Here is a 9423-nt window from a genome sequence, read left to right as displayed (position 1 = left end):
ACAGAGCACTTGCCGGAACAGTCACCGAGTACAGTGCACAGAGTAGGAGTTCTGCCTAGCCTGGGGTATGCCACCTCATACTAGTGAACAGTCAGAAAAGCATGCAGAGAGTGTCAGTGAGTACAGTCAGCGTCTAGGAATGGGTTACACCCTAGACACTGAGAGTAGTGCACATTTACATGTGGTGGGCGCATCGAAGATGGCGGTCGTCACTATATGTGCTCCGCGGAGCAAAGAACAATTCAAAATGGCGACAAACGCGCCATCCACGGCCCAGCAGTTAGCAGCTGAACTAAAATGGCGATTCCCGCCAATCCTGGAGTGCGCACGTGAATCGTGCAAAAAGACTGTCCGAGAAATGTGGCGGGAATTGTGCAGGGGTTTGGCGCCAAACCCAGATCCCCTGCAAGAGGAGCAGAGCGGCGCGAAAGCCGAAAGCCCACCCACCTGTGCTGTAACTGGCCAACAAAACAGGCCACGTCACACTGAAAGAAGGAGTGCCCCGCCTCTTGTTTCCACCAGAGGGAGGGGGCACAAGGAGAGCCAATCAGAAGCGTCCTCCCAAGCAAAGGAAGGGACAGGAAGCGAGGAGCTTCACTTCTTTCTGGCATTCGAAGAGCAAGGAGCTGAAACATTGAACTGTTCCACCCCTGAGCGAACTATGGCCGAAATGAGCACCACGATCTACCAACTAGCAGGAGGCTTACTGGTAGTGGAGGTGGAGGGCCACGAGTACCTCCGGTGCCTGTGCGTCCACTGCGGGATACCCGGAGCGGTCCCAAGCACTAAGGTACGATGCCCTCAATGCGGCACGTTCTACCTGTGGCCTAACGAGCCATGGCCCCTAATCGAGACCCCGCGGGGTGCCTCTCCGGGAACACTAACGGAGGTGGCGGAGATGAAAGACAAGGCTGCCCTAGTTCCCCGTTGCAACCAAGTGGGAAGAACCAAGGCCCAGCCCGCTACAGAGCCAAGAGAACCGTCGGCGGAGAAGAGCGCAACCGCAGTGGAGGTACTGGAGCGAGCCTGTTTCATACCAATACCCACTGTCGGTATCGCCCAAGAACCCGGTGACTCCCTTGCGGAGGATCCGATCGTGATATCCTCGGAGGAAGAGGTTGGCGTACCATCGGTGGCGATGCGCCTATCGGTGAACCACCCCAGCGGTAACAAAGAGGAGCAGACGAGTCCGGACACCTTCCGACGGCGAGCGCTGGTGCGGCCGGAGGCCCCCAGTAGTCCCACGGCCGTGGTGACTCCCAGTGCGGCGGAGATGGCGTCCGAGACGACTCCGGAGGACCCCAAGATCACCAAACAGCAGCGGAGCGGAAAGGAGACTATACCACCCCCTTACTCACGCCAGGCGAAGACAGCAACCGTGGAGGACGAGAAGGAGAGGCTTGAGGCCTACTTGTCCATCCGCGAACCGGATGCTCCACCACCGCCCATTCCGGTCCTCAACGCACTTCCGGTGCGTGACCATGGAGCGGATGGAGATTCCGCGGGCACCGACGATGACGTCACTTCCGGGTCCGACAGGAACGAGGCCCGGGAGCGCTGTTCTCCCCACGGAGAGTAGCCATGGCCACTGCAATGGCCACCCTGAAGAGCCGAGGCCCATCTAGAGAAGCGCGAAGTATGGCAGAGAAAGCACCCAAGAAAGCGTCCCTTGGTCGCGGTATTACCCGCTTGCTGGACACTGACTTGAATATTGCCCCTGCCCCAACCCCTAGCTCCATCGCCCCGGCCACTGCCCCTGTCACACTTGCCTCTGATCCGCGCGGAGACCGACTCAGGGAAGCACCACGGGGCAGAGTCATGCGCCCACGCACTGCCAGGGCAGTGCAGGCGCAGCGGCGTGATGGCGGAGCTCCGCGAGACGCATCGCGCACACGCAAGGGTTGCTCGGCAACCAGGAAGCAGGAGAACGTGAGGGAGCTGCTGGAGCCTCCCACAGGCGGAGACTTGCTGAGTAAACCGCATGACGTCATCACGTCGCGACGCGCATCGCGCACGCGCGCGGGTTGCCCGGCAACCAGACCTAGCATCAGGAAAGCCTAATTGCAAGCTGTTTTTGATCAGTGTCTCTCTGACACCATTGGTGGACCAGTACACACCCCTGCAAGGTAATTGGACCCTTCCCACATATATACCTGCTACTGCCTGTCCTTCATTGCTGAGCATAAACTCCTGTTTATGCATTGTGCTCACCGCTGCTGTCTAGTTTTGTCTTGAACTTTGTCTGACCTGTTTGACCCTGCCTGTTACTTGGATTTCTACACTCTCCAGCACTTTGACCCCGGCTTCGTTACTCGACTACTCTACCTTCTATTACCCAGGACCTTGGCTACGAAACTCTACCTACCCGGACTCTCCAACCCTGGAACACGGCAAGTACCCTGACTACCCTGACCTCTCCAACCCTACGACGCGGTACGACTAGGACTACGCATTCCGGACAGGACTGCGTGGTTGTGGGTCGGTGCCTATCTATCCCCACCTCAGTCCCGCGGTCTTCCGTCCTGTTTGTGGTGAGCGCAGCGTGACAATATGCTCAGCCCAACAAACATGGACGCCGCTGAGGTGGCCCGACGCTTAGACACCCATGAGGAATGCTTCCGGCAACTTACCGGCTCATTTACACTAAAAGAACAACTAGTTTCCCAACTTAAACAAGACGTGGATACCCTGACTGAACAAGTTAGACGTCTAACAGTATCTACCACCAACCCCGTTCCACTCGCAGCCACTCCTGCACTTATCACACCTACCTCCGAACCACGACTACCTGCGCCCAACCGTTATGCAGGGGATCCCAGCGGTTGTCGGGGGTTTCTGAACCAGTGTTTCATACAGTTTGAACTAATGCCCTCTCGCTTTCCGGTTTCTCGTACTAAGGTCGCATACATAATCTCCCTGCTGACTGACGCCGCCCTGGCATGGGCTTCTCCTATCTGGGAGCAACGCCCAGATTTGACCTCTGACCTTACTCTCTTCATCACCGAATTTAGAAAGGTGTTTGATACCCCAGGGCGTAAGGTTACGGCTGCATCCACTCTGCTTAATATTTCTCAGGGAGACCGTACTGTGGCTCGTTATGCTCTGGACTTCCGGACGGTGGCGGCCGAGACCGGCTGGAATGATGTGGCTCTATCTGCAGTCTTCTGGCAGGGCCTGTCCGAACGGTTGAAGGATGAATTAGCAGCTCTGGATCGTCCCGCTGGACTTGAGAACCTGATAGACCTGTGCATCCGGATGGACCAGCGCCTCCAAGAGAGAAGGATGGAGAGAAACAAACACCCCCGAGGTATACAATCGTCTTCTTTGTCTACCATAGGGCCTCTACTCTCCACAACTCCTGCCCTAGATGAACCCATGCAGCTGGGAGGGACTAGCCTTTCGCCTAACGAGAGGCAACGAAGAAGACGAGCGGGACTATGCCTCTACTGTGGCAATAACGGCCACCTGGTATTCAACTGTCCACTGAAGCCGGGAAACGCCAAAGCCCAGTGAGTATAAGGAGGATCACGCTGGATACTGCAACTCTTCCCCCTCCTCAACCCTCTACGAGGTTTTATCTACCTATCTCCATATCCGGTGAGACCTTCACAGTACAGACACAGGCCTTTCTGGACTCGGGGTCAGGAGGAAACTTCGTGGACCAAAAGTTCGCCTTCAAGAATAAAATACCGTTGGTACCCAAAGATCGACCGGTAGGTCTTGAAGCCATTGACGGACGACCCTTGCAGCCCTTACAAACCATACCCCTTAACATCATGACTAGCGACTTTCACTCCGAGACTATAACCTTTGATGTCATTCACACCCCCTCCTCGAACATCATTCTGGGACTTCCGTGGCTCCGGATCCACAATCCTGTCATTGACTGGACAGAGGCCACACCACTTCGTTGGAGTTCTTTTTGCTTGGAACATTGCATGTCTGCTCCAAAGGCAGTGGCAGGAATGGAGGTCACGGATCCTGACAGGGTACGGCTGCCGGGGATATACGAAGATTTCCGCGATGTCTTTGACAAACGTCAAGCAGAGGTACTTCCGCCACATCGGACGTACGACTGTCCTATCGATCTTCTACCCGGGGCCATACCTCCCAGAGGAGGGTCATACCCACTATCTATTCCTGAGACCCAGGCCATGAGAACATATATTCAGGAGAATCTCCAGAGGGGGTTCATTAAGAAATCTTCATCACCTGCGGGGGCAGGATTTTTTTTCGTCAAAAAAAAGGACGGAACCCTCAGACCCTGCATTGATTACCGGGGCCTCAACAAACTCACCATAAAAAACCGCTACCCCCTTCCGTTGATAGCCGAATTGTTCGACAAACTCCAGGGAGCCAGGATCTTCACCAAACTGGACCTCAGAGGAGCCTATAATCTGGTTAGAATCAGAGAAGGAGACGAATGGAAGACAGCATTCAATACTCGCGACGGGCATTACGAGTACCTGGTCATGCCATTTGGATTGTGTAATGCTCCTGCGGTCTTCCAAGACTTTGTCAACGACATTTTCAGAGACCTTCTGGACCACCATGTTATAGTATACCTGGACGATATATTAATTTTTTCCAGATCCATGCCGGAACATATGATGCATGTCAAACAAGTCCTGCAGCGTTTAAGAGAGAACCATTTGTATGCCAAGCTCGAGAAATGCCATTTCCATCAAACATCCACCTCTTTTCTCGGCTACATCATATCGGATACCGGTCTTGCTATGGATCCTACCAAGGTCAAGGCGGTACTCGAATGGCCCTGTCCCCTCTCCCTCAAGGCCATCCAAAGGTTCCTCGGTTTCGCTAACTACTACCGGAGGTTCATTCAGGGATTCTCATCGGTAGTAGCACCCATCACGGCACTCACACAGAAGGGAGCTGATCCTACAAAGTGGACTGAGAAGGCCCTCCAGGCTTTCGAGAGAATAAAGACGGCATTCGCCTCAGCACCCATCTTAACCCATCCAGATCCTTCATTACCTTTTTTTTTGGAGGTCGACGCCTCCGATGTAGGAGCAGGTGCTATACTTTCACAGAGAAAGAATCCTCAAGCTCCACTTCATCCTTGTGCATATTTTTCAAAGAAATTTTCCTCCGCCCAAAGGAATTACGATGTAGGTAACCGGGAGCTCCTCGCTATCAAGCTGGCTTTGGAAGACTGGAGGCACTTACTGGAAGGCACAGAGTCGCCAGTCACGATACTTACGGACCATAAGAATCTTCTGTACATTGAGGGAGCACGGCGACTAGGATCTCGCCAGGCAAGATGGTCCTTATTCTTTACTCGCTTTAACTTCCTCATTTCCTACATCCCTGGTTCAAAAAACATTAAAGCCGACGCCTTGTCACGACAGTTCCTGGTAGAGGATAACAAGGTGGATCAACAGGAGACCATTCTCCCTTCCACTTGTATTTTGGCTGCAAATACTTTTAGTGCCTTAACGGACATTACTAAGGCTCAGAACAACATCCCGGCAGGACTCAACGTTCCGGAGGACCGGTTGTTCACTCCCCGTAAATTCCAGAGGAGAGTCATGGAGTGGGGACATTCATCCAAGACTGCAGGCCATCCTGGCACCAAAAGAACTACTGAGTTCATCGAACGCACATTCTGGTGGCCCTACATGCGGAGAGACATACAAGCCTTCGTAGCTACGTGCGCTACTTGTGCTCGAAGCAAGACGCCACACAACAGACCAGCAGGTCTCCTTCAACCACTACCCATCCCAGTACGTCCATGGACACATATATCGATGGACTTCATCGTTGAGTTGCCCAAATCTAGAGGCATGGACACAATACTTGTGGTGGTGGACAGATTTTCCAAACAGGCACACTTCATCCCTATGAAGGGTTAACCCACTGCACCAATGTTATCCGAAGTTTTCATCAGGGAGATCTTCAGGTTACATGGGTCCCCTCAGGTCATAGTGTCCGATAGAGGATCCCAGTTCATCTCCCGGTTCTGGAGGGCGTTTTGTAAAAATCTGGACGTTACCCTACACTTTTCATCAGGATATCACCCCCAGACCAATGGACAGACGGAACGCACCAATCAGTCTCTGGAACAGTTTTTGAGGTGCTTTATCGCTGACACTCAGGACGACTGGGCGGAACTTCTCCCATGGGCAGAATTCTCCCACAATAATCTACAGAACGAATCATCCCGACAGTCACCATTTATGGTCAACTATGGCTTCCATCCGTCGGCACTTCCTTCCCTCATCTCCAAGTCTGGAGTCCCGGCCGCAGAGGACAGGATTCGCCACTTACAAGACCTATGGCAGAAGATCCATCGGAATCTACAGCACGCTGGTATATTACACAAGAGACAAGCGGATCGTCACCGAAGAGAGGTCCCAGGGCACTCTGTAGGACAAAGGGTTTGGTTATCTACCAAAAACATTCGGCTAAAGGTAGCTTCACCCAAACTGGCACCACGTTTTATCGGCCCTTTCCGCATCACCAAAAGGATCAACCCAGTAGCCTATCGGCTTGAACTGCCAAAAAATATGAGGATTCCTTCTGTATTTCACTCATCCCTTCTCAAACCTTATCATCAAGACTCATCCTCCAAAGGACAATCTAAACCTCCGCAAACCATACTGGTAGAGGGCCAACAAGAATACGAGGTTCAGACCATTCTCAACTCCAGAATATCCAGAGGAGGATTACAATATCTTGTACACTGGAGAGGCTATGGCCCAGAGGAGAGAGAGTGGATTCCTCATCATCAGGTACATGCCAACCGCCTCATCTCTGCCTTCCACCGTAGGCATCCTGAGAAACCATCTCTGGTTCGCCCGGAGGTCTCCCCTCAAGGGGGGGATACTGTCACACTTGCCTCTGATCCGCGCGGAGACCGACTCAGGGAAGCACCACGGGGCAGAGTCATGCGCCCACGCACTGCCAGGGCAGTGCAGGCGCAGCGGCGTGATGGCGGAGCTCCGCGAGACGCATCGCGCACGCGCAAGGGTTGCTCGGCAACCAGGAAGCAGGAGAACGTGAGGGAGCTGCTGGAGCCTCCCACAGGCGGAGACTTGCTGAGTAAACCGCATGACGTCATCACGTCGCGACGCGCATCGCGCACGCGCGCGGGTTGCCCGGCAACCAGACCTAGCATCAGGAAAGCCTAATTGCAAGCTGTTTTTGATCAGTGTCTCTCTGACACCATTGGTGGACCAGTACACACCCCTGCAAGGTAATTGGACCCTTCCCACATATATACCTGCTACTGCCTGTCCTTCATTGCTGAGCATAAACTCCTGTTTATGCATTGTGCTCACCGCTGCTGTCTAGTTTTGTCTTGAACTTTGTCTGACCTGTTTGACCCTGCCTGTTACTTGGATTTCTACACTCTCCAGCACTTTGACCCCGGCTTCGTTACTCGACTACTCTACCTTCTATTACCCAGGACCTTGGCTACGAAACTCTACCTACCCGGACTCTCCAACCCTGGAACACGGCAAGTACCCTGACTACCCTGACCTCTCCAACCCTACGACGCGGTACGACTAGGACTACGCATTCCGGACAGGACTGCGTGGTTGTGGGTCGGTGCCTATCTATCCCCACCTCAGCCCCGCGGTCTTCCGTCCTGTTTGTGGTGAGCGCAGCGTGACAGCCCCGTCACGAGTGTTGTCACCGAGGATAAATTGAGCAAGTACCCCACATATTCCAGAGATTTGCGGGACTGGAAATTGAGCGATGAGGGATCTGATGGGGAAATACCATATGCCAATGTGATACGTGGGCCTAACCCTGTGCCTTTTTCTCCTGCAGCTAGAGGGAGGGCCTGAGAGTCTCACACTCCAGCAGAGGCTGGGCCTGTCAGTGAGGGTGTTCACAAGATGAACCCTACCGTGTATATCAATGCCAAAGGGAGAAGAGATTGCTCGCGCTCTACAGAGGCGGGGACGTCCGGTGTCTCATCCCAAGCAGAATCAGAGGTAGAGAGCACTGGCCACTTATCAGAGTACGAGCACCGTGACAAGTGGGGCACCCTTATTCATTGGGTACCACGAATGTATGGACCGCACCAGGTTCTTACTCATCCGTAACAACATAGTTGATCATTGGTGGGCGGCAGGTGCCTATACTCCTCAGGAGGTGGCGGACGAGATAGATCACCGGTACCGGGAGATAGAGCAGAAGATCATTCTGCCCAAGGGCCCCAGTATACTGTATGACGACATTGCTCCTGTAGAACCAGAGTTTTGGGTACTGCCAAGCAGGGCGGGTAACCGTAAGCTCACTAAGTTGAGCAAAGCCGACAGAGCCATAGTGGCTAGGTATAGGCAGTCCCATGGATACGAATTCCCTTATGTGCCTGAACCTATCATGAGGGAAATAGAGGAGAACAGAGATAGTTGGCTCCGAGAAGCCGTACGAGAATATCTACGAACAAAGTTTGGTAAGGCAGGTTACCATAATGAGGACAGGATCAGTGAGTTGGTCCGGATCTGGAGTATAGGACGGTGCATATACATGCACAGCGTAATATATCGGCTAGAGCATGGGTCGGTACAGTCCTTCTTTGTGACCATTACGGATCACAATGGAAGAAAAGTAAGGAAACCTGATCCGAAGCACTACTATTAGGGTTCTCCACGTTGGGAGTAACCGATGTTTTTTTGTGTGATACTACCTCATATGGGCATATGTTATGCTTAACACTGCCATGATATGTATTTGTTTCCCAGGTTGTTCACCGCAGGATAGTACTGCTAAAGTTAGGTCCAAGTGGGGACCATTGGATTCCACCAGAGGGAGAGTGTAGCCCCCTGTAAACAGCACGGGCTATACATATCTTTCTCCTACTGTGGTAAGTCCTGTTAAGGGCAGGCACCAGTAGTAATCATGGGTTTTCCCCCTTCACGCCCTGCCTTGAGTGATAGATGCAGGCCCCAAGCTCTGCTGCAGGCATGAGACAGAGGGGAGGTCCTGCTGACATCATGAGAGGTGGGGCTGACTCTATTTAGCAGCCAGTTCCTGTGAGTGACTGTTAGTTCTAATCTGTCCTGGGAGTTGGAGGAGAGGAGCTCTATCGGTTCTGTCCTGGGAACAGAAGAGAGCGGACGCATGTCCTATGAGTTTGGAGAGTGAGCAGAGCATAGTGGACCAATGCCCCTCACCCTGCAAAGGGGGTGATGGGGAGGATCTACCCCCACCCAGAGGATCCCCTCTGAGGTGGGCATTGGGGTATTGAGGCCCCCCACAGACCATCCTGCTGGGGCGCATCTTGGAGGAAAGGAGAGGAGGCCTGTACACCTTTGGAGTGTTGTGTGTGCTGCCACTGCTGCTGTGTGCGAGCAAGAGACAGTAAAGAGACCTTTGCTGCTTTTACCAAAGACTGTGTGTGATTCGGGAGTATTAACCCTGGGACCAGGGTTCTTTCTCTGTAAGGGT

This window comes from Ascaphus truei, chromosome 5 (genome assembly GCF_040206685.1).
Source record: "Ascaphus truei isolate aAscTru1 chromosome 5, aAscTru1.hap1, whole genome shotgun sequence".
In the NCBI taxonomy this organism is placed as follows: Eukaryota; Metazoa; Chordata; class Amphibia; order Anura; family Ascaphidae; genus Ascaphus; species Ascaphus truei.
The sequence above is the reverse complement of the archived record's forward strand: the minus strand, read 5'-3'. Positions refer to the sequence as shown.